Source organism: Sciurus carolinensis, unplaced genomic scaffold, assembly GCF_902686445.1.
Source record: "Sciurus carolinensis unplaced genomic scaffold, mSciCar1.2, whole genome shotgun sequence".
Lineage (NCBI taxonomy): Eukaryota > Metazoa > Chordata > Mammalia > Rodentia > Sciuridae > Sciurus > Sciurus carolinensis.
Genome location: NW_025920173.1, coordinates 861752 through 886620, shown reverse-complemented (window position 1 = coordinate 886620; position 24869 = coordinate 861752). Strand labels below are relative to the sequence as shown.

Below are 24869 nucleotides of genomic sequence, written 5' to 3'. Positions count from 1 at the left end.
AGGGTTCTCCGGGGTCAACCTTGCATCATCATCATATGCCTCCTCATAATTGTGGCGGGCGAGACCCGGGGTCCAGGGTTACGCCACATGCATCCAAAGATGGCGACTGGCAGAGAGCCAAAGGGCTTGCTGAATGCACCTTGAGAAAAACAGGAAACATTTACCATTGGCTGTATGATAATTAGTTCAGCCACCTAGCGCAAGGACAGATATATCTTACATGTATGCTTGAGCTCGTGATTGCTTGACCTTTAATAGGATTGGATGGACATATCTGGTTACAATTGCTTATGTATGAGACTACTTATATATTGAGGGTGTTATCTGAATAAAGTGGAAACTGCTTCATGAACCTGTGTAGTGTACATGTCATTTGTCGCGCAAGTCGGCGGCAAGTGGCAAGCAGCGGCAAATGTCAAGTGGCGGCCCGTACTGGGAATGGTGAGCGCTCAGGTAAGTAAAAGACAGTTTTGCTAGCGTAATTAATGTGAAGGTTTCCCTATTTGAGGAAACGATGGCCTTAAGGTTTTAACGGAAGATTCCCCTAGAGAGGGAATGTAATGAAAGGCTGTCCCAAGAGACAGCAAAGAAGTCTTGTAAGTAAATGAATATGTGTAAGGTGTTATTTGTGTTACCTTTTCTTGTTTCATTTCTGTTCGTTGTTGTGGTGGTGATATGGACATTAGTTCATTTCTGTCTGACTTCCAAAAAACCAAAATTTCAAGAACGGTTAAGAGAAGGGGAAAAGATATTAGAAACTGTAAAAGAAGAACAATCAAGTCAAGCTTCTGAAAGAGAAAGTAGATGTTCAAATCTCTGTGCCTCAGGCCAGAGCAATATTAACTCCAGAGATGGGAGTACAACCAATACCAACTTCGGTTGTCGGTACATTTAGGAACAGTAGGACTAGTTCTGGGGAGGATTTCTTCTGCTTTAAATGGGTTAAATATTGTCCCTGGAGTTATAGACCCTGATTTTACAGGAGAAATAAAAATCCTTGCTTCTTCACCAAGAGGTGTAGCAATAATAGCTCAGGGTGATCGCATAGCACAAATGTTGGTCTTACCCAGCTGCCATGATCAATATCCATCAAAGAATATTATTAGGGGAAATAAAGGATTAGGTTCTACTGGCCAAAATATGGTCATATTAACATTGGATTTAAAAGATAGACCTATGACAAAGTTAGTGATAGAAGGCAAAAGTTTTGAGGGCTAATTAGATACTGGGAGTGACAAAAGTATTATCAAAATTACAGAATGGCCCAAAGCCTGGCCACTTCAACAGGCAGTCCTTAGGGTGTTAAAAGTATCCCTTTCCACCTTTGGTATTCAACATGTCACAGGAATTCCCTGTAATCCTACTGGACAAAGCATTGTTGAGCATGTCCATTTAACGCTTAAAAACATGCTTTTTAAACAAAAAAGGGGAATAGGGGCATCATACAGATCCCCAAAAGACAAATTATCTGTTGCTTTGTTCACCTTAAATTTTTTAAATCTCGATTCTGAGGGCTGATCGTCATTCAGAGCCTAATAAAAAACATCTACCTCAAGTGCTCTGGATGGACATTCTATCGGGACAATGGAAAGGCCCGGATCCAGTATTAATCTGGACCCGAGGGTCTGATTGTGTTTTCCCACAGGACCTACAATCGCCAATTTGGGTGCCAGAGAGATTGGTCAAGTCCTCAACAGAGACCCCAAAACAGGAAGAAGATGAGGAGGCTTCTTCCGCTGCTGGTGCTGGTGATTTCTCACTAAGTTAATGGAGGAGACTCACGTGAACTATGGGGGAGAGTAAAGACATGGCCCTATCCTGTACCCCTTACCAACTCTTCTATTATTTACAACAATTGGCCACATTTCTTTAGTTCACTGTTCAATGGGGAAAAGAATGGTTTGGGTTTTTGTCCGTGGGAGGTCTATTGTGTGTTGTATTTGTTCTGTGCATATAGTGTTTATGCAAAACACGTATACATCGGCGCAAGAGAAACAGCCATTATTTGCCAAGCTCTCATCGCAATTGATGCTGGCTCTTCCCCCCAAGTCTGATTAAATGTGCTAGACCGGTAGTCAAAGATGGGTAAGATTCATGGGGAGCTCATACCAACCTAAGACAGGAAATGAGGGCTAGAGCCTCATTGTCCAATGACGGGTAAGGATGTTGCTCTGCCGTGGACAACCTAAGACAGGCACGGTCTCTTTTATAAACAGAAAGGGGGAAATGTGGCAGGCGAGACCCGGGGTCCAGGGTTACGCCACATGCATCCAAAGATGGCGACTGGTAGAGAGCCAAACGGTGTGCTGAATGTACCTTGAGAAAAATAGGAAGCATTTACCATTGGCTGTATGATAATTAGTTCAGCCACCTAGCACGTGGACAGATATATCTTACATGTATGCTTGAGCTCGTGATTGCTTAACCTTTAATAAGATTGGATAGACATATCTGATTACAATTGCTTATGCATGAGACTACTTATATATTGAGGGTGTTATCTGAATAAAGCGGAAGCTGCTTCATGAACCTCTGCAGTGTATGTGTCATTTGTCCCGCTGGTCGGCGGCAAGCGGCAAGCGGCATCAAGCGGCAATAACCAGTTGGTATTGTACTTGGACATTCATTAATTGCACTGCCTCCAAACGTTTCTGTATGAGCTGTATGACCTTATTGAAAATGCAGGGGCCAAATATAAGTGCCATAAGGAAAAGGAAAAGGGGACCAAGCAGGGGAAGTAAGTAAGGAAGCCAGCCATGTAAGCCCGTCCAGAAGAAGCTAGATTGAAGCTCGGTATGCCATTTTTCCAGATTTTCTTGCAGTTGTTTGACCTTGTCATGGACAATTGTGGACGAATTGGCATAAAAGCAGCATTCCTTCTGAAGAAACAAGCAAAGCCCTTCTTCCCTGGCAGTTAGTAAATCTAATCCTCTTCCATGTTGTAGGACCACTGCTGCAAGGGAATCTTAATTGTGCCTGTAGGTCTAAGATTGTACTAGCCACTGATTGCATGTCATCTATTAATTGTTGTGAAAGTTTATTATATAGGGTAAGAGAGGTGCTTAGGCTGGAAACTCCGGCTCCAATTCCAGTGGCTACTCCTATCCCAAGGAGCAAGGGGAGGGATTGAATAGCTCTTTTGGGTCAAGGATTGAAGTGTTCCATCAGTGGTATGGGTAAAGATTGATTGTTGGGGAGGGTATTGATGTCTGTAAATAAGAGTGCAAGTGCACATAGCCCCATCCAGTTACTGGGGAGAACATTAGAGGCAAGGCCTCCACAGAAAAAGACTGTTCCATTTGGGGTGCATATAGGCTTTTCTGAGTGCACAATAGTGATGTTCTGTGCACACACCAAGGGGTTAAGGGTTCCCATATTTTCAGATGTATTAGAGTGACATGTGGGAAGGTAACAGTTCACCTGAGCGTTATTAAGGAAAGGAAGAAATACCTGTGGGTTGGGGGGGAAGATGTAAAGTCTGAGGATCCATTTACCAAGAGAGCAGTGGCCCGAAGGGGCCCATTACGAAGCCACAACCAGCAGTCATCAGCAAGGGGAGGATTGGTGAGGTTCAAGAGCAAAAAAGTGGCTTGCAGGAGGTTTTAAGTTCCCACCCGGGTCAAGACCAAGTTCTCCTTTCAATGCGGGCAGGGCTAAGGGGTGATAGACAGGGAAAGGACTGGGACCCACTAACTTTTGTATGAACTTTTGAATGTGCCCATTCTTGCACTCCTCCCCCGTCACTCATTCCTGCTTGAGGGAGGTGGGTCCAGCACATGGTTTGGAATTTTTCACTGGGGCATTGTTGGCCAATACCTCCATTTGACCCAGAGGATACACTAGTCCAAAGCACTATGCCTGATGAGTGCAAACATTGTTGAGCCTCTTCATAGCAAAAGGCTGGCATAAAGGTGTAGTAAGAGTTAATGCTTCAGGACAAGATGGGGTCCTGAAGGTTGAGGGGGAATGGGAGCCAGCTTAGCCCAGCAGGCATTGTCACCTACTTTAACATGCTGACACCCTGATCAAAGAACTGTGGCAGCCCATTTACCGTGAGGGAATGAATGAGAAGGTTGGTAGGACTTTTTTGATATATAGCAACGAGTAGGTAGAGAGGAAACAATCAGGCAATCCTGACATGGGTTTTTAAAATGATAATAAAGACTAGCTTGAATCAGGGGCTCATATATGATCACGAGGATCATAAGGGGAAGTAAAGGTCCCATGGTAAGCTGAGGGATTTAGGGTTTAGTATGTTTTTGATACTTATGGTATAGCTCCAGGTGCTCCAAGAAAGCTTGGATGATGGTTGCACTAATGAACACCAACAGAGAGATGATGAATAGTCTGGTGATGATGAGGCAAAGAGTCTACCAAGGTTTTTGCATACCTGTCAAAGACAAGAGAATACCATACCTCAAGAGGTGGAACTCCTTGGGTCAGTATTACCATTTTGTGAGGGGAGGACGTCATTTGGGGGGGGTGATATTTGATGTTCTTTGCAGGGACCCAAATGGGCTTGTCCTCATCAACAGGAAATACACATCCAAACCCCCTTCCAACAGTCAGGAGAGGGTCAGGACCTCTCCAGGCCCCTGTGAGAGGGTCCTTCCATCGAAATTTAATTGTGTGATATTTTATTGTGGCTGTCCAATGCTTTTGGAATAGATAGAGATGATCATTTTTGGAAAAATTTAAAATATTTAAACTACATAGTGCCATCCATAATTGATTTTTGTTTTGTTAGTTGGGTTTTTAAGGTTCTGTTCTGTCGTTCAACAATTGCTTGACCAGTGGGATTATGGGGTATACCTGTATTATACTGGATGCTCCAGCGCTCTACAAATGTGGAGAATGATTTACTGGCAAAGCAAGGGCCGTTATCAGTCTTGAGTTGTTTAGGGAGGCCAAGAATGGCAAAACATTGTAGCAAATTGCTTATAGCATGTTTTGTCTTTTCCCCAGCCTGGGCTGTGGCCCAGCAGGCATGTGAGAAGGTATCAATATTTACAAAGATGTATTTGAGCTTTCCAAAAGGAGTATAATGAGTGACATCTGTTTGCCACAGATGGTTAGGTGCTAATACACGGGGATTGACTCCAGCTTCTTGCAAGGGAGGTACTTGTAGAAAAGGTGAACAAGATTTACATGTTCAGATAATCTTTTTGAGTTCCTTAATGGGTACCTGAGGGTATCTGTGGTGTAAGCCTCGCCAGTTAACATGAGTAAGTTCATGAAAGGCGGTAGCTTCCTCCTGGACAGAATAAGTCTGAAGGGTGGATGCTAAGGAATCAGCAAGGGCATTAACTTTAGATAGGATGCCGGGGAGACGTTGGTGTCCCCAAAGGTTTTGCAGGAACATAGGTTTGGTTCTTAGTTTTAATAGGTTCCTTGCTTGAATCATTAAAGGGGTAATGGGATTATCATCAAGTTTAATATAAGACCAGGGAAGGTTGGGGAGTAGGTTAGCAACATAGAGGCTATCAGTAAATAAGTTGAATGCCTCCTGTATTCCACTTAGGGCTAGGACGATAGCATAGAACTCCTTGAATTGCTCTGAACCTTGTATCTCATGGATGATTGTTTTGGGATTCTCGTTACCCTGCATGAAAGGTGGAAAAATGACTATTTCTGCTCCTCCTTTTTCTCCATCTGAGAAAACGGTGGGATAGGAGGGGTTAGCTTCCAGTAAAAACTGTCTGGGTGGTGCCCAATCCAATGGTGAAAAAGAGCTCATCCATTTATAGGGGCCATAGTGGCAATCAACCTGTCCAAAGAATCCTTCCATGGAGATTGCAATGCAGTTGTTGTTTCTTTGTATCCAGGTAAAATCAGCTAGCCAAAAAGGGACAATAAGTGCATGGGGCTGATGACCAAAAAGGCGGAGAGATAGGTCCCTTCCTTTCATAATGCAATCTGCAAGTTGATCCAAACTGGCATAGACTCGGGATATTCCCCCAACCGACAGGTGAATCCAATGGATGGGTTCCCCTTCTTGCACCAGGAGGCCTGTGAGAAGAGATTTTCCCTTGAAGATGTAGAGGGTTAGAGGTAAGGAAGGGTTATATCTCCTCAAACAGGAAAGGTCAATGGCCTGTTTAACTTTAAGGAGAACATTCATATGAAAGGGCTCCAAAATGATTGTTGTGGATAGGTTTGGTCCTCTGAGTAGATCGAACAGGGGGGTGAGCTCCTCTGTGCTAATGGAGATCCAGGGCCTCATCCAGTTAATCTCCCCAAGAAGCTTCTGTAGCTGGGGTAAGGAATAACTTTCCTGAATTTGGAACTGGGGCCTAACAGGAGAAACCACATCCAATTCCAGGATGGATCCTAAGATCCTAAATGGGGGGAGCCGTTGAACATTCTCGGGTGCAATTTGGAATCCATGCTCAGTAAGAAATTGCAGACAAGACTCAAAAAATTGATCTAACCGGTCACTTTGTGTTGCCCCAAGGATAATATCATCCATATAGACATAAAGTAGATGATTCCTTTGCTTAAGGGGGGCAAGGATCCTGCACATGAAATATTGGTACATGGGAGGACTATTGGTCATCCCTTGGGGTAAGACTGTCCACTCAAACCTTTGATCAGGGCCTTGAAAATGAAGGGATGGAATAGAGAAGGCGAACTTCTCAGAGTCTTTGGGGCTTAAGGGAATAGAAAAGAAACAGTCCTTGATGTCAATAACTATGAGGTGATAATGTTTAGGTATGGCTGGAATCCAAGGAAGACCCCTTTGAGGGGTTCCAAAGGGTAACATCCTTTCATTTATTCTCCTCAGGTCATGTAGGAGTTGCCACTTTCCATTAGCTTTTTGGATAACAAAAACTGGGGAGTTCCATGGACTGATTGATGGTTTATAAAAGATGACCTGCCTTTAACTGCTGTTGCACAAGCAGGTGGTTACTGTAGTTTATGTTAAGGGAGTGGCCACTGCTCTACCCAAACAGGGGGGTCTGGGAGCCATTTGATTTTCAGAGGCTCCAGGTGAGCAGTGGCCTTTAGGATTGGGGGTGCGACTGGACAGAAAATCTGGGTTCCCCTCTCCTTATTGCTTCCAAGGAAGGGTCATCTCTGTAGTTAGGATGACGGGCTCATCCCTCCTTAAACTGTTGTTGATATTCTTCCTCTTCTAGTAGATCCTCATAAAAGGCTTTATGGTTGGTAGTAATATAGGCCTCTGCTTCCCTTAGTATATCTTGCCCAAGGAGGATGGTGGTTAATTCTGAGGCCACCAGGGGGCAGACTTCACCTCCCATTACCATCCAGGTCCTTCCAGGGGAGCGAGTCAGCTGTCTAAAAAGACTCTGTTAGCCCACCAACTCCTAATAGAGGAGGGCCGGGCAAAAGTCTCCACTGGGTAGGGATCTCTTCCTTAGAACTGTCCTATCTGCCCCAGTATCAATTAGACATTTAAAGTCCTTTCCCCCAACAGTAATAGTCATTTTTGGCTGGACCCCTGGTACTAAGGGGACTGTCCAGTGGGTTCTAATTAAGGGTCCCTCTTTATTTAACAGGGCTGGGGGTCGCCCTGTTGAGAGTTTAAAGGCCTCCCCATAATATCTGTTTTGGATCTGCAGTCCTTGGCCCAGTGGAACCCCTTTTTACATTTAGGGCAGGAGTTCTGTGGGGGCTGAGAGGGGGAGTCTTTATGGAGAGGAGAATTTCCTTTATCTTTTTGAGGGCATTCCTTCCTAAAGTGACCCTCTTGACCACACTTAAATCAGGTTTTCTTATTCCCAGGGAATGCCTGCTGGAGCTCACAGAAAATAGTGGCCATGCTATTCTCCTGGGAGGCTCTTAACATTGAGGTCATGGTTTGGGCCTGATGAGACATGGTGCTGACGTCCTTGGTGGCAAAAATCCACTGCCCCATAGATCTGTGCTTTAAACCAGTACAGGCCAGGATATGATCAGTGGTCATGCCCTCCCATACTAACATCTTTACAAATTGATCTCTCAGTGGGCCTGGGGGGAACTTTCTTTGTGAGCTTTTTCCTACTCTGTCTATGAATGTAGCTAAATCTTCTGAAGCCTTCTGGGTGATCCCGAGACCTGGGGCTCTGAGGGACCTTCTTCAAATTTCCTCCAAGCTGCTAAACCCAAGGTGTGGACTTGCTCCTGATAGGGAGCAGGTATAGCTGCCTGCAGTACGTCCGTAGAGAATTGGTCACTAGATCCTGAGAGCATCCCAAAGTTGATAGGAATAGGTGGGTTAGCGGCTTGATTTCTTTCTGCCTGCGCATGGCACTAAAAAAGTGCACCACTTAATATACATTGAACCTGGGAGGACGGCCTTAGTTAGGTTCCTCCAATCTTGGGTGGTACAGTGCTGGTGGGCTAGGCCTTGAAGGATTGTTTCTGCCCAGGGGGAGTTGGGACCATCCTCTGTAACTGCCTTCTTTACTTCCTTTAGATCTTGTGCTTCCCATGGGTACCAAACTGCAGGCCTATTACCTCCTGGGTTAATGTTTACTGGAAAAAGGTGACATGCTTCAGAGGCAGGGGCAGAGGGTGACCCTGTGCTCATATTAGGTTTGTTTCTGGATAGGGTGGGAGAGGGGCAGAAGGAGCCCAAAAAGGATTAGAAGAGGAAGTGGATTCGGAAGATGGCCGCTCCAAGGGCAGGGGTGTTTCCTCCCTAGGTGGCCATGGGTCTGCGTCAAAGGGGTCAAGAGGGGGCCTGTTTCAGTCTCTTGGGATAGTTCCTTTTGTCCCTTATGAGGAGGGGTCTCCAAATGATTCTCTGGGAGGTGGGTATCTCTGAGGAGACCCCCATGTTTACTTGAGTTGCAGGAGGGACGTGGTGGGAAACAGCTTTTAAGAGCTGCGATAGATATCTCCAGAGAGGGGAGATACCTCCTTTATTGACCTGAGCCTTACAGAGTAGTTCAATTCTGTCCCAGGTTTCCCAAACAGGTTGGCCTCTGGCAGCCAGGGGGCTGTTTTAATAAGGGCTTTCCAAGTTTGGAATGCCTGGCTATCCGAGAGCTCTAATCCTCTGCTTCTGAGGAGAACCCGAAGGGAGTCAAAGGAGGGATCTTGCTTGGAATTGGATTGTCCCATATTTTATGGGAATATACTCACCCGCAGTCCGATTGGCCTGTTGGCGGCTTCGTTTCCTCACATGGGGCACCAGTTGTTGCTCCCTGTTGAGCAACAAGATCCAATGTATCTCTTTAGGGCCCGCCCAAAGGAGAATACGGAGCCGAGCAGGATGATGAGTGTCAGTGGCTAAAGAATCACACCAGAGCCGGGAGGTCTGTCAGCGCACGTGGAAAAGCAGGAACTCATTTATTGAGGAAGTTACACAGCTTTTATGTAGGGTGGGGGCTAGGTGGGAGCCAATTAGCTTAAAAGTTAGCAAGGCATGAGGGATTCGCACAGGGGAGAGTCCCATAGGACTATATGGCAAGCACGAGCTGATCACGTTCGTGGAACTGCTACTAACCAATCCCTGACAGTAGGGGGTGGAGATAAGCAGGCCTACCAGGGAGTTACACATAACTGGTTGCTGGGTAAGAACATACTTTCCAGGTTCCAGGGGAGGGCGGCAGTACAAGCAAGTCCGAGTAAACTGTTGGTGAGTCAGGCAGTGCCACGTATGAGGAAGGGGTCGCCATGAGGGTGCAGTCGCCATTATAGGGTGTGTCCCCTATAGCTGTTAATGGGGCCCAATGCCATGGCCAATGCCATCACACAGAAGTACAGTGCCACCAAGAGCCAAGTGTTGACCACATGAGTGGCCCGTGACTTGTGAGCTTCGTGTCCGCAGACCCTCTTGGCGATTCTATCCAGGGCTGGACCCCTTTGGAGTTCTTTCTGAGCAAAACCAGGAGCACGTTTCAGCCATGTGGCAAGGGATGTCCCTTAAATCTGCCCATTGGCTGCTTTCTCCATGGTCTCTACCCTTTCTCAGGACACTCGAGGCCAGCCTGTCTGCGGAGGTGGACAGCAAGCTTGTGTATAACTGAATGGCCTGGTGGCCATGTTTTTAAAACAAACAGGAAAATTAACACTAATAGACGCCATCTTCGGCTAACACATCTGAGGGATTGTCACTTCACTGTGCCCAGTGTAGTCACACAGTGTTTCTCCTCCCTCATTCCCACCCAGGCCACTGAGTTCCATGTGTAGCAGGACGTAAGTTTGAACGAACCATGCCTCAGGTGCCCAATGGCTCATGGCTGCCATGCTGGGCAGTGCAACTTGGCCTGAATTGGAGGGAGGGACGGGACAGCTGCAGTGGTTCTAGTGTCATGAGTGCCCCAAGCACCAGGGCTTCGCAGTGCTGGGACAGGGTCCTGCTTTCTAGAGCCTTCTGGTGCCTTCTTGAACCTCCTAGTGGAGACAGGTGGAGAGAGAAGAGCCTGGGTTAGTTGGGGAGGTGCTTGGAGTGCTTGGAGTGAGGGGTCAGGGTCAGGGTTAGCCCTGCACAAGCCCCCAGGGGTTGCAAGATGACCCACAGACTTGCCCACTGTGGAGAAGGGAAGAGCCTGAGTGGGTGTGGGGACACGTGGCTGGAGAGGGCGCCAGAGGGGGTCAGGTGGGTGTGGCTGGGTGAGGGGCACCACTGAACCCACTTCCACTGGGTCTGCTTAGCTGCTGCCTGAAGAGAGCAGATCGGGTTCACCTGATGGCTCTGGACCTCCTTTTCCCCTCCCTCAGGAGACTAAGGGCAGTGTGGCTGTCTGTGTGGCCCTTGCGGAGACCCAGCTGTTGCAAGAGGTACGGCACTTCCTTCTCCACAACTGGGTCAGCCTGGACTCCTTCAGCCAGTTGGGTCCCCACTGCCCTCCCCATGGGCTCTGATGACCCCAACTGATGGCTGCTGTAGAGCTGGGGATGGGGCTCCAGGAAGGCTGGGGGTGTGTCGACAGGCCCTGTGGTGACTGGAACCAAAACCTGAGGGCTCTCTCCTCCACTGCCCCTCGCAGGGACAGGCTGTACCTGGCGCTTCTTCCTCCATGCCTGCAGTGGCAGGTGGCCTGCAGTTCCACACTGAGATGCCAGGCTGGTCAGTGGAACAGCGGCTGGGGCACCTGGGAGGTCCAGCAGGCTGGTCATTCACTGTCAGGGTCTGTACGACTCTGTGGGGGCCTGGGGCTGACCCCTCAGCAGAGCTGCCCATCTGTGGAGCCAGCAGGTGGCCTGCTGGAGAGGGTGGCGCCTCCTGGGTCTGCTTCCCAGGCGCCTGGCCCCTGGGGCCCCAGACAGTGCTGATGTCAGACTGGACCCCTGCTTCCATCCCTCACGAGTCCTCTCCGCTCCACAGGCTGCAGCAGAGTGAAGCAAGACCATGATTATGGCCAAGAACCTCCCCGCAGGCACCCTGGCAGCTGAGTAGTGGGAGACCTTTGGGTTCTTCGGGAGCCTGGGCCGAGTGCTGCTGCCCAAGGTGGCATCACTGCCATCTTGGAGTTCCTGGAACCCCTGGAGGTGCACAGGGCCTTCTGACACCTGGCCTACTCCAAGGTAGGGCTGCCCCAGGGGAGAGGGAGCTGGCATGTGGGAGGGCCCTCAACCTGAGCTCTGCCCTTATGCAGCACAGTTGCAGAAAGTGCCCCCCCCCCACTTTCCCTGGCTTCCTTTCCTGCCTTTACTTGAGCCTTCACTGTCTGCTTCTCTGCTGTCCTGTACCTGTGATAAACTGAAAGTCAGTTCTCTATGCAGGGCTGTTTAAGAATATCTATAGCCATGGTACATTGGCTTAAACCAACAGAAAGTCATCTGTGGCAGAGCTGGAAGGCAGGTGTCCAAGTCCAGGGTGTGGCCAGTACATCCGAGGGCTCTGGGGAGGACCTGTCCTTGTCTCTGCCACCACTAGGCTCCTGGTGTCCCTCAGCTCCTTAAACCACTACCATCCCACTCCCATCTCTGTCCCAACTTTGGGCCTTTTTGGTCCCAAATCTCCTCTGGGTTTACAGCCTGCAAACTGGAAGTAGACACTGAGGTGCCACTGGCAGGGTGTTGTTCAATGGCAGGTGATAGTAACCAGGCCTGTGGATGAGTAGTGGATGCTTGTTTTTCTTAACAGCTCAACACAGGGCAGGAGAGTATATCTATGTCTATGTGTGTCCATGTGGTTTTACTCTGGGCTGCAGGAGGGATGTGGAGGCAGGGTGTCTCTGTCACTGTCCCAGGCTGCATAGGTGGTACACAGCAGAGCCCACTGGTACAGGCCCACAGCCTTGTGTTCCTGTGTGCCTGTCCCATGGCTCTGCCCCTCCTGACCGCTGTCTCTAGGCCCCTCCTCTCCAGGCCCCCGTGGTCATCAGATCTCTAAAGACTGCCATGCCCTCTTGTAGCATTTCAGCATCTGGGCACTCCAGGGACAGGAATGTTGTCACGGGCATGAAGGGTTAGGGTGTGGACATCTCTGGAACTAGATGGCCTGTGCAGTTGGGGAAAGATTGAACACAAGGAACATGGCTTTCATCTACAGGCAGTTGCTTTTCCCAGTGCAGCTTCCTGGGTGGGGCTGAAAGTGGCTGACCTGCCCAGGGAGGGACCGTTCCTGAGCACAGTTCCCTGAGGTGCCCACTGACCCAGCCTGCTCAGCTCAGCTCAGCTCTCACTAAACCCAAATGCCACACCCCAGGTGGTGCCTGCGACCATCTGACCAGGCCCCTGGGGCAGGGTTGGGTGGAGTTGACTCCACCTTGCTGAGGGCCCTGGGCTTCCCAGGGTGTCCCTGGGAGACTCTCACTCCTGGAACCCTGGCATGCCCCTGGGACAGAGCGGGGAAGGTGATCAGTCTTTGCCAGAGGTCTCTGAGCAAGAAGGAGGTGTGTGTGCTTGCTGGCTGGTTAACCAGTTCCTGCCTGGCAAAAAGTCTAGTGCTGTTGAGTTAGGTTGCCAAGATTGAAAAACTGGGTTTTCCTGTGAAAAGTTGGGTTTTCTGCTTCTTTTCAAAACTCTGAACTTCTGGCCATACCGAGTTGGCCTCCCCAGGGGGCAGAAGCTGGCTATTGCTGAGGAGAGGCTATCCCTTGCACTGGCCATGAACTTTCTGGGGCACCATCGTCTCCACGCCTCTCTCCTCTATAAATTTCGGTCAGTCTTCTGGTAACCTGTCTTGCCTTCCTGAAACCACTTGGCATCTAGTGTTGGGATGCCAGAATGTTCCCAAGACCACCCGTTTGTGTTTGTGATGTGATCTCTGTGGTTGTGCATAAGACCAGGTAGCCAAGGCACCCAGCTGAGGTCCTGGAACATGGCAGGAGATCATCTGCCCATTCTTTCGTTGGCCTTCAAATTCTGAGATGCAGGATGATCAGAAGACCCAGAGGGTCTTCCCGTTGATGGTCTTGACTTTACTTTGATTAAAGTTCTCCCCCAGGACCTGGAGTTTGAGCTACTGTGTACTTAGCAGGCTGTTTCCTCCTCTCTCCTTAGAAAGTGGTCTTCTGAGTATCAATGACAACACCTGGAGTCCCTTGCTGTGTCTGTTGGTTGCTTCTTGGGTGGGGAGGGGCCTGCAAGGAGGTTTCCTCCTTGCAGCCTGGGGCCCAGGAAGCTGGGGACTGGAGGTGTCCTTTGGGCCCTGGCAGAGATCCAGCTCGGACACTAGCTGTTTCTGTGAGACTTGAATGTCTTGTTCAGCGGCTGAGTGGTTGACAACTAATCAGGACTGGAAAGCTTCAGGCCACAAGCAAGAGGCAGGGAACAGGGCCCTGGAGCTCAGCATGACAGTGCAGGACAGGTCTGAGGACCCAGAAGCCCCCTTAGGCCCTGAACAGGTGGGAGCTGTTGGAGGGAAGTGTGCTGGGGAGACGTCCATGGGCTCTTCTTCGACTTCGGGACCTCAGGAGCTTCTGCCAGCCTGGGGTTCTGGGCTGGAGTCTGGGTCAGGGTTGCCACCTGCTCAGCACCAAGGTGGGTTGGGGTGAGGAATCCCCTCCTTGGGGCTGTCCCCCTGGGGCTGTGGGATAGCTGTTGAGCCTTTCCTGGAGAAAGGGCTTGTCCCCTGGCCCGGCTCTTGGGACTTGGTAAAACTGGGGAGATTGAGCCAAACTGAGTGTGTTTCCCTAAAGTAGGGTTTCTCCAACTGTCCTGAGACTGAGGTGTCTGCCAACTTCACTGGGGCAGACACCCACACTAGGCCCTGGCCAACGGCCGGTGGCCTGTCCCTTCTGCCCAGTGTGCCCGTGGGCACCACCACTAATTGGCAAGGCCACATTCACCCTCCCTCTCCCTGGAACCTGTTCCTTCAGAGGGGGCGAGGTGCAGGGGCGGTGGTGACAGGTACTGGTGCAGCCACCTGGGTCTGCTGCTGCAGAAGCAGCCAAGGTCCCTGCTCACTGTTCTCATGGCTGTGTGTGCATGTGTGATTTCCCGACCAAACAAACCTATGGAACTGCACACCACCCTCCTCGTCTTCACCTTCAGCTCCCCAGGTCTGTCAGTGCCCTTCAGCGTTCCTCAGCACAGCATTTCAGTGGTCACCTACCATCCAAGCCTTCGGTGGCCTTGCTTCTCTGTCTGTAACTCTGTGGTGGTTTATCCCAGTTTCCACTATTACAAAATACTATGACTTCCTCGTGTATAGACAAAACCACTTTGACACACGTGCATGTTCAAGGGGTATTTGAAATTCATATTCAAGGGGTTTTAGAATGCTCTAAGTTTTCCCATTCTGTAATTTTTACAAAACTCTAAGATGCATTTCAGTTTGAAAGTTTACTAAGTGATGTTTTTTAAGTAAAAATAATTTGCTTAGGTTCATGGTTCAAGAACACAGTTTCCATAATTTATTTTGAAGTTAAAATGAGTGTGGCCTAGTCCTATCTGGGGCTTGTAGGTTTGGATTTCTGTCATATTCTCTTTAAAACAGAGGAGGATCTGGGTGCGGTGGCAAATGTCTGGAATCCCAGCAGCTCAGGAGGCTGAGGCAGGATGATCTTGAGTTCAAAGCCAGCCTCAGAAAAAGGGAGATGCTAAGCAACTCAGCAAGACGTGGTATCTAAATAAAAAATAAAATAGGGCTGGGGATGTGGCTTAGTGGGTAAGTGCCCCTGGGTTCAATCCCCAGTACAAAAAAAAAAATACAACAGGGACAGACGGTGGGACTTTGTCTCTCTCCCTGGCTCTCTCGCTGCTGACACCTGCAGTCCCTCCTGACCGTATCACGGAGGCAGAGCCCCTTGGTACAGCGTTCCGTGCTTTAGGCCCTGGCTTTGGTGGGTAGATGTTACTTAATAGGGTGGTTTGTTTTTGATGGGTTCGTAGCTGATGGTGAGACCCCAGGTGGTGGGAAGCCAGCAGGGGGGGGAGCAGAGGCATCCACAGCCAAGGGCAGAAGAGGAGGAGGAGGAGGAGGAGGAGGAAGATGAGAGCCTTCCAGGATGCACTCTGTTTATTAAAAATCTCAACTTCAGCACCACAGAGGAGACACTGAGGGAAGTGAGTATCCACCAGGAATGGGGGATGCTCCAGGCTGTGGTGCGGGCAGTGCATCTGCTCTGGGTCCAGCCCGGCTCAGGTGGTGGACAGCCTGCCCTGCTGCACACCTCCCCTGCTGTCGGGTGGGGGTGGTCCATGTTCCAAGCACACTTGAAAACAGTTCCCCAACTGCTTCTGTGGTGAGCAGCTCAGAAGTCAATGCTGTGCGTGGCCTGATGGAGCCTGCAGGAGACTCATGAGTGAGGGTGTCCCCACCTGGCACATATGGATGGGGTGAGTCTGCACCTGTGGGAGGAGAGCAGGAGGGGCAGGGTAGGGAGCTCCAGGCAGGGGATAGGCAGATGCCCAGTGAGCACGGCAGTCCATGGGGTGCAGGGTCAGGATGGATGAGGGGCCCCTCCTGCTCAGAGGATGGTGTCTGTGAGCTCTCTGCTTCCCCAAATGGGACTCCCCAGCAGAGGTACTGCTTTTGCTGAATCAAGCGCAGCACAGAACAGACACTCACCAGATTTCCTCCTTAATGGATGAGTGACACAGCTCACAGCCCTGAACTTGTCCTGGAAGGGAGATTGTTACAGGATGGAAATCTCTGATTCCCCTTCCTTTCAAAAGGTCCCCTGAGCTCTAAAATTCTATGCAGGGTTCAAGAGAAGAGGCAGTGTCCATTGAACCCACCTCTGTGCGGTGACTGTCCCTAGGTAGGAGGACAGCCACAGCAGTGGAGGGGCCCAGACCCAAGCAGGCAGCATGGCCAGGGGCCCCAGAGCACCTGGTGAAGCACTGATACCCACGTGACTCAGTTTTATAGGCGCACCCTAGCAGTGTCTCAAAGGCAGGTGGCTCTGAACCTGTCAGGCCAGCTCTGGTCCTGTGTTGTCCTTGTCACTCCTGGCGTGCTGTGGGACATCACTATTGGATCAGCATTTCCTGGAGTTGCACAAACGACAGCTCAAGGGTGTCCTCAGAATTGAAGGCCCTGGAGCTGGAAGGTTCAGCCAGGACCATCTAGTTCAGCTGGGAGATGGAGCTTCAGAGAGGTTGCCTCACTGTACTGAGCTCACACAGCCCATTAGAGCACTGTGGGGAAGCACACCCAGATCACAGGACCCCGTCCCAGCACCTGAATGAGCCATGATCAGGGGACAGTCCTCCCAGGCCTGGATCCTGGCCTCAGTCCTTGCTAATGGGCAAGCCCTGCAGCATTTCTGTGCCTCAGTTTCTCTGGCTGTCATAGAGGCACGAGTGGAACTTTTCCATTGGGTTGTTTTGAAGGTTTGACTAGGACGAGGGAGTTCCTCCAGGTAGAGGGTTCCACATCTGAAGCAAGAGTCTGCCGCTCGTGTGTGTGAGGGTCTCCGCTCCTCCTGCTGCCCATCGCTCACTTGGTGGACAGTACTGAGTACCTGCCTGTCTTTGTACTGAAGACAGGGCCAGAGCCAGAGCCACATGGAATGTGCCTTAGCTGGGCTCTAAAGGGAGACAGGAGAAGGCAGGGGAAACCTAGAGTGTGACTTACAGATTTTTAGAATTATTTTGACTTTAAGCACAGAGGGCAGTGAAGTGGTCAGGCCTGGGTTCAGTAGATTCCATGCCCCTGAACTGACACCAGCTTCTGGGGTCTGCAGCAGACCTCTCAGCTGTTCCAAGGCTTAGTTCTTCCCTCTGTAAGTGGAGGAAGAAAGCAGCCCAGCTGCTGTTTCGAGAGGCCTGGAAGACTGACCAGGTTATTTGGAACAGGCCATCGCTCACCACCTCCGAATGACCCAGGATCTCCATAGGCAGACTTGGGAGGACAGCTTGGCAGGCTGCACAGTGGCTCAGCAGCCCAGGCCCAGGTCCAGCATGTCCAGCTTTGTGACCCCAACTGCCAGCTCCCTGGCCCTTGGCTGCCCATCTGGGGGTGTGTCTGGGTCACTAGGTGGGTGGATGGTATGGGGCCTGGTACAGGCCCATGCACAGTGAGCAGTCTCCTGCGGTCAGCTCTGCATGCCTCTTGCTTTGTGCCTGCGCGTGGACCCATCTTGACTGGAGAGGCTCCCACGCAGGTGGTAGATGCTCCCAGAAGTCGGGGGCTGCATGATCCTCTCTTCTCCAGGTGTTTTCCAAAGTGGGTGTTGTGAGGCGCTGCTCCATCTCCAAGAAGAGCAAAGCAGGTAACCCATGGAAATCTTGGCTGTAAGGAAGTGGTTCCAGAAGAAATGGTACCTGCAGGCTGGTACCTGTGGCCAGACTTGTCTGAAACAGCCCCTTCTCTCTCCTGGAGACTCCTTCTGTGCAGTCAAAGAGGCCCACACGTCCTGGGCTATCCAGAGCCTTGCAGGCTGTCATGTGGTCCTGGAGCTGTGTACCTAGTGGGCGGGCAGGGTACCATCAGCACCCAGGGGCTCCCTCCTCCCCACTCCTTCCAGACACAGCAAGAAGGACTGATTGTAAGCTTTCCCACTTCAGTTCCAAGGGAAATGACCCATACATAGAACTTCTAGATCATTCCATCATGTCATTAATCTTTACCTCCCTGACCATTAGGTAGTGGGCAGGCAGAGATAACCTGGCCTCTCCCTTCAGCCCTAGGTCTTGTTCTGATGCACCTGGCCTCCACTCATTCATGCCTTGATTCCCTGCAGAACATGAGCAAGGACATGTCCTTTGTCCTTTATCAGAGCCATGTAACCCGTGCAGCAGCCCTTTGATTAGCGAACATGGTGGAGTGCAGCACAAGTCAAGAGTGACCACTGCTTATTCACTCCCTAACTGGTCTGGACCACCAGGCAGTGAGCGCCAGAGATGTGGTCCCTGTTCCCAGGCACCTGCGATAGCTGGGGGACATGTTAGCTGGTGGCTTCAGCACAGGACCAGGAGGGCTGTGGCAGGTTCTCAAGTCAGAATGGGAGTAGAGGCAGGGAGGCTGAGCAGCCTGGTGTCAGAGGCCAAGGCAGGAGGTGCCCTGGAAAGGGAGGCAATTTCCAGCTTAGGAAGTGACTTTTATGCCCTACAGGGGTTTGTACTGCAGCCTGGTGGGGAACCACCAAGGGTTTTAAGCAGACACTTCTGTGCATGAAGTTAGAGTTCCCTTGCCTCTGTCTGCTCAGGCTGCCATGGCAGCAGATAAACCAGACCACAGGGACACTGCCCCTGTGGGAACCTGCCCTCACCCCTGCGAGCACTCAGTAGCACCTTGCCACCCGTCGTTGGTGTTGGAAGCAGCTCTTGGGGTATCCACTGTCTTTTTGGGAGCCTGTCATCCAGCCAGGTGTTGGGGAGAGCTAGGTAGTATCTGGTCAGCTAGGTGCAGCAGGATAAGGCCACACTAAGCTGGGGCTGGCATGAAGGACAGTTTGGCGCAGGCAGCTGTGCAGCAGAAGGTAATACTGCTAACCCTTGAGGGGCATAAGGAGAGATGGTGGGCAGAGCTTATGCAGAACTAGCACATGGGGGGCCAGCAGAGCTGGGTTCTTGGCACCAGCATGTGCCCCTCTCCCTCAGTCCCAGGTCAGCATTTCCTGTGGGCTGATCCCACCGGCACGGAGGCCAGTAGCAGGTTCTGCTCTTGGCAGAGACCGGCCTCCCAGGCAGTGTGGCCCTGCCATATTGGAGGCTGGGTGAGCTCCTCTTTCTCAGGAGTATGTTTGACACTCAGGTGCAAATGCTACCAGCTCACCACCCTCAGCCTTCTGCCCCCAAATGAAAGCTCTCTTCTCAGAGAGCAAACTGAAAGTCACCATGGGAGAGGACTGCCTGCCCCCTGCAGTTCTGCGCCATGCTTGGGCTGTTCACAAGGTTCCCTAGCATGCCTAGCCCTGGAACCCTCAGCCTCTGTATAGAAACACAGGTGCAGGGCTCTGCAGGGGAGGCAGAGGTGCAGTTAGAGACCTTGTGCTTTTGGGTGCCCCGTTGGACTCCCCATTGTTACCCCTCTATGCCTGACACACACTGTCAGGAAGAAGCGCCCCTGGAGAGGCTGCTGTTGCTCTTGCCCTCTGGCCTCCTGTTGCCTTGGAGTGGGGAACCAGGCAGATTCAGGGCACCTTCAACACCCTGTCAGAACTTTAGACCCAAAATCCAGGAGCCAGATCTGAGGGTTAAAAATGCCCCCAGGAGGCAGCCCTGGGTATTCAAGACACCACATGGAGGCAGGACCATCCAGGTAGAGGCTCCTGCTAGAGGACAGTGGTCAGCCCTGAGTTACTTGCCCCTCCCTCACGAAGGTGGGATCCCATTAGGAAGTGAATTATCACATCAGTCATCTGTTAATTAATAGTCAGTGAACCTTGGCAGCGGATTCACTGGGTCAACTAGTCATAAATGGCAAGCCCGTTGCTGAGGCCATGTGGGGGCTGGAAAGGGAACTGGAAAGGATCCAAAGCTGAGCCCTGGCTCACTCCGTGCTCTCTCTTGCGGTGGGCCCCCTGTTCCAGGAGCGTTGATTTCCACGGGGTTTGGATTCGTCGAGTACCGGAAGCTAGAGCAAGCCCAGAAAGCCCTCAAAGAGCTGCAGGTAAGTGGACTGTGAGCCAGGGTCCATGCTGTGGGTCCATCACCTCTGAAACTGGGGGCAACCCTGATCTTCCATCCTGCTGGCCCTGTCCTTTCACCAGTTTTCCAGGGGACAATGCCCAAGCAATGAAGAGCCCTCTCAGTCCTCCATGGATACTTTCATTCATTTATTCCACCCACACACTTGTGTCGTGGGCCTAGTTTGTGACAGCACTGTGGTCGGACTGGGGAGACCCATCCTCTTTCTGGTGGGGAGATGGGAAGTGGAGCCATGAATTCATAGAAGACAAGATCATGCCAAATGCTCAGTCACATGACTTCAGAAGTGGGGCTGTCTTAGGTCGACTGGGCAAAGGGGAGCCCCTTAGGTGCAGAAGGCTGAGCTGACACCTGCCCACAAGAAGTGACCTGCACAGAGACCTGGAGGGAAAGCCATCCAGGAGGAGGGGACGGCATGTGCACAGGACCTGTGTCAGGGACTCAAGGGAGTTGGAGGTATAAGCCCCTGAGGGCAGCTGACAGAGCAGTGTGTGGTGGATATCAGAGGAGGTGGAGGTGTTTAGGACCAGATTTGCAGGTCACTTAAGAGACTGGATATCAGTCTGAAGGCTGGGTGAGACTGTCGGAGAGCTAGGAGCACATGGTGAAGTGTCTCATTTGTGCTTCAGGACAGTTTCTAGTCCCTGTGTGGAGATGAGATGGGAGGAAGGTAGGCAAGAAACCCTCAGGGGCCAGAGAACAGCAGCTTGTACCAGGGATGAGCAGCACATGTGGTGGGAAGGGCTGGAGAGTATTTGAATGTAGATTGAACCTCCTGTGCAGATGGAGGACATAGCCTTCTGGCTGAGCCCTAAGTCCAGGTATAAATGGGACCCTTAGCAAAAGAAGGGAGCCATAGCTGCAGGGAGCACATGGCCAGGGGTTCTGTACCACCCCCGGGGAGCCGACCTCACTGGCAGTGACCACATCTTCCTCACTGAGGCCCATGTGCCAGGCCCTGCCAGGGCATGGAAGAGGGAAGAGCACTTCCTGGTCTTTGGTTAGACACTGGAACTCCCACTGTGTCACTGGCACTATGCGCTGTCAGGTCAGATGTAGCTCCTCTGACCCTGTGGGCATCTTCCTCTTCCACTTAGGTCAAGGTTCAGTTCAACTCCTTTGCACAGACCTCACACTGCTCAGACCCAGCTGTGTACACGTGTGTGCCTGTGGCCACTGAGGATTGCTTATGCACAGTCACCTGGCTGTGCTTTCTGGGAGGTTGGAGAGACTTTTGGGGTATTTCACTCAGACACCAGCCTCACGCCCAGGGACAACTGCTTTAGGTAAAGGCCTCTGTGAGAATGGCCTCTGTGAGTTTGAACTGTGTGAGCATGGCTTATGTGAGCTCAGCCTCTGTGAGAATAGCCTCTGTGAGCAAGGCCTCTGTGAGCTATGCCTCTGTGAGCTCAGCCACTGTGAGGTTGGCCTCTGTGAGCTTGTCCTCTGTGAGAATGGCCTTTGTGAGCTCGGCCTCTGTGAGCTCAGCCTCTGTGAGAATGGCCCCTGTGAGCTCGGACTGTGTGAGCATGGCTTATGTGAGCTAAGCCTCTGTGAGAATGGCCTCTGTGAGCAAGGCCTCTGTGAGCTCGTCCCCTGTGAGCATGGCCTTTGTGAGCAAGGCTTATGTGAGCTCAGCCTCTGTGAGAACACCCTCTGTGAGCAAGGCCTCTGTGAGCTCGGCTTCTGTTAGCTTGTACTCTGTGAGCTTGGAATCTGTGATAACGGCCTCTGTGAGCAAGGCCTCTATAAGCTACACCTCTGTGAGCTCAGCCACTGTGAAGTTGGCCTCTGTGAGCTTGTCCTCTGTGAGAATGGCCTTTGTGATCAAGGCCTCTGTGAGCTCGGCCTCTATGAGAATGGCCTCTATGAGCAAGGTCTCTGTCACCACGGCTTCTGTTAGTATGGCCTCTGTGCGCACAGCCACTGTGAGGACGGACTTTGTGAGCTAGGCCTCTGTGAGCTCACTCTGAGAACGGCCTCTATGAGCACCGCCTTTGTGAGCAAGACCTCTGTGAGAATGACCTCTGTGAGCAGGGCCCTGTGAGCAAGGCATTTGTGAGCTCTGCCACTGTGAGCAAGGACTCTATGAGAAATGACTCGGGGAGCACAACCTCTATGAGCAAGGCTTCTGTGAGCAAGACCTCTGTGAGCATGGCCTCTGTTAGCACGGCCTCTGTGAGCTCAGCCACTGTAAGGACGGCCTTTGAGAGCTCGGCCTCTGTGAGTGAGCTCACAGAGTGCTCATAGAGGCCGTTCTCAGAGTGAGCTCACAGAGGCCTAGCTCACAAAGTCCGTCCTCACAGTGGCTGTGCACACAGAGGCCATACTAACAGCCTCAGAGAATGGCCTGTATGAGCACAGCCTCTGTCAGTTCGTACTCTGTGAGCACGGCCTGTGTGAGAAAGCCCTCTGTGAGCTCAGCCACTGGGAACACAGCCTCTGTGAGGTCAGACTCTGTGAGCTGGTCCTCTGTGAGTACAGTCTCTTTGAGCTCAGCCTCTGTGAGAACAACCTATGTGAGCAAGCACTCTGTGAGCTAGGCTTCTGTGAGAATGGCCTCTATGAGCACGGACTCTGTGAGCAGGGCCTGTGTGAGCAAGGCTTCTGTGAGCTCTGAATCAGTGACCAAGGCCTGTGTGTGCCCAGACTCTGTAAGTTCAGCCTCTGTGAAAATGATCTCTTTGAGCTCAGCCTCTGTGAGCACTGCCTACGTGAGCAAGTCCTCTGTGAGCTAGGACTCTTTGAACACAGCTACTGTGAGAAAGGCCTCTGTGAACAAGGCCTCTGTGAGCAGGTTGTCCGTGACAAAGGCCTCTGTGAGCACAGTCTCTGCGAGATTGACCTTTATGAGCAAGGCCTTTGTTAGCTCAGCTTCTATGAGAACAGCCTCTATGCGTATGGCCTCTGTGAGCAAGGACTGTTAGTGCAAGCCCTCTGTGAGTGTGGCCTCTTTGAGCAAGGTGTCTGTGAAAAATTTCTCTGCAAGCACAGCCTCTGTGAGCAAGGCCTCTGTGTGCATGGTCTCTGTCAGAATGGCATCTATGAGCACAGCATCTGTGAGCAAGGCATGTATGAGCCTATGAGCCTGGTCTCTGTGAGCTAGGACTCTGTGAGAATGGTCACTGTGAGCATGGACTCTGTGACCAAGTTCTGTGTGAGAAAGGCCTCTGTGATTACTGCCTCTGTGACAATGGCCTCTGTGAGCAAGGTCTCTGAGCAAGGACTCTGTTTACAGAGCATCTATCAGCAAGGCCTCTATGAGCATGGACTCTGTAACCAAGCCCTCTTTGAGGAAGCCATCTGTGAGAACGGTCTTTGTTAGCACAGCCTCTGTGAGAACTGCTTCTCTAAGCATGGTCTGTGTGAGAAGGGTCTCTGTGAGTTCATCATTTGTGAGCACAGCCCCTGTGAGCTCGGCCTCTGTGAGCCCTGCCTATGTGAGCAAGCTGCCTGTGTGCTAGGTCTCTGTGAGCTAGGCCACTGTGAGAATGGCCTCTGTGAGCTCGGGCTCTGTGAGCAAGACTTCTGTGACCATCTCAAGGTCTCGGTGAGTTCAGCCTCTGTGTAATTGACCTTTGTGTGCAAGGTCTCTGTGAGGCCGGCCTGTTTGAGAAAGCCCTCTGTGACCTCGGCCTCTGTGATCATGGCCTCTGTGAGCTTGGCCTCTGAGAGAAAAGCTTCTATGTGCATGGGCACTGTGAGCACATTCTCGGTGACCAACGTCTCTGTAAGCAAGCCCTCTGTGAGCACAGTCTCTTTGATCAAGGCTTCTGTGGGCTCGGCCTCTGTGAGCAAGCTGTTTGTGTGAAAGGCCTCTGCAAGCACAACCTCGGTGAACAAGGCCTCTGTGAGCACAGCTTTGGTGAGCTTAGACTCTATGAGCAGGGACTCTGTGAGCAAGGTATTTGTGAGTAAGGCCTCTGTGAACAAGTTCTCTGTGATAAAGGCCTCTGAGAGCAAGGTCTCTGTGAGCAAGAGCTCTGTGAGAACAGCCTCTATGTGCACAGTCACTGTGAGCATGGCCTCTGTTACCAAGCCTCTGCAAGGAAGGCCTCTGTGAGCACAGCCTCTGTGAGAACAGCCTCTGAGAACAGCCTTAGTGAGAACTGCCTCTGTGAGCATGGCTCCTGTGAGCTTGGCCTCTGTGACCCCTGCCTATGTGCGCAAGTTGTCTGTGTGATAAGACTCTGTGATCATGACCTCTGTGAGCTCGAACTGTGTGAGAAAAGTCTCTGTGAAAATGGCCTCTGTGAGTAAGCCGTCTGTGAGCACAGCCTCTGTGAGAACAGCCTCTATGAGAAAGGCCTTTGTGAGAACTGCCTCTGTGTGCATGGCCCCTGTCAGCTTGGTCTCTGTGAGCCCTGCTATGCACGCAAGTCGTCTGTGTGCTAAGACTCTGTGATCATGGCCTCTGTGAGCTTGAACTGTGTGAGCAAGGTCTCTGTGGGTACAACCTCTGTGAGTAAGCCCTCTGTGAGGAAGGCCTCTGTGAGCACAGCATCTGAGAACAAGGCCTCTAGAGCTTGGCCTCTGTGAGCAAGGTGTCTGTGAAAAAGCCTCTGCAAACATAGCCTCTGCGAGCATGTCCTGTGAGAAAAGGACCTCTGTTATTTCGTCCTCTGTGAGCATGGCCTCTGTGAGCTCAGACTCTGTGAGTGAGGTCTCTGAAGCACAGCCTCTGTGAGCAAGGCCTCTTTCAGCAGGGCCTCTGTAACCAAGCCCTGTCCAAGGAAGGCCTTTGTCAGCACAGCCTTTGTGAGAACAGGCTCTATGAAACGGCCTCTGTGAGCTCAGACTCTGTGACCAAGGCCTCTGTCATCAAGGCTTCTGTGAGTTCGGCTTCTATGAGAACAGCCTTTGTGAGCAAGGCCTCTGTGATCACGGCCTGTGTGAGAAAGTACTCTGTGACCTTGGCTGCTGTGAGC

General features: G+C 51.3%; 1 pseudogene; it reads left to right on the top strand.

The window, feature by feature from the left end:
• LOC124974764 (probable RNA-binding protein 19) overlaps positions 1-21893 on the top strand; it is a 28094-nt pseudogene extending 6201 nt beyond the window's left edge.
• Positions 21894-24869: the final 2976 nt, after the last annotated feature.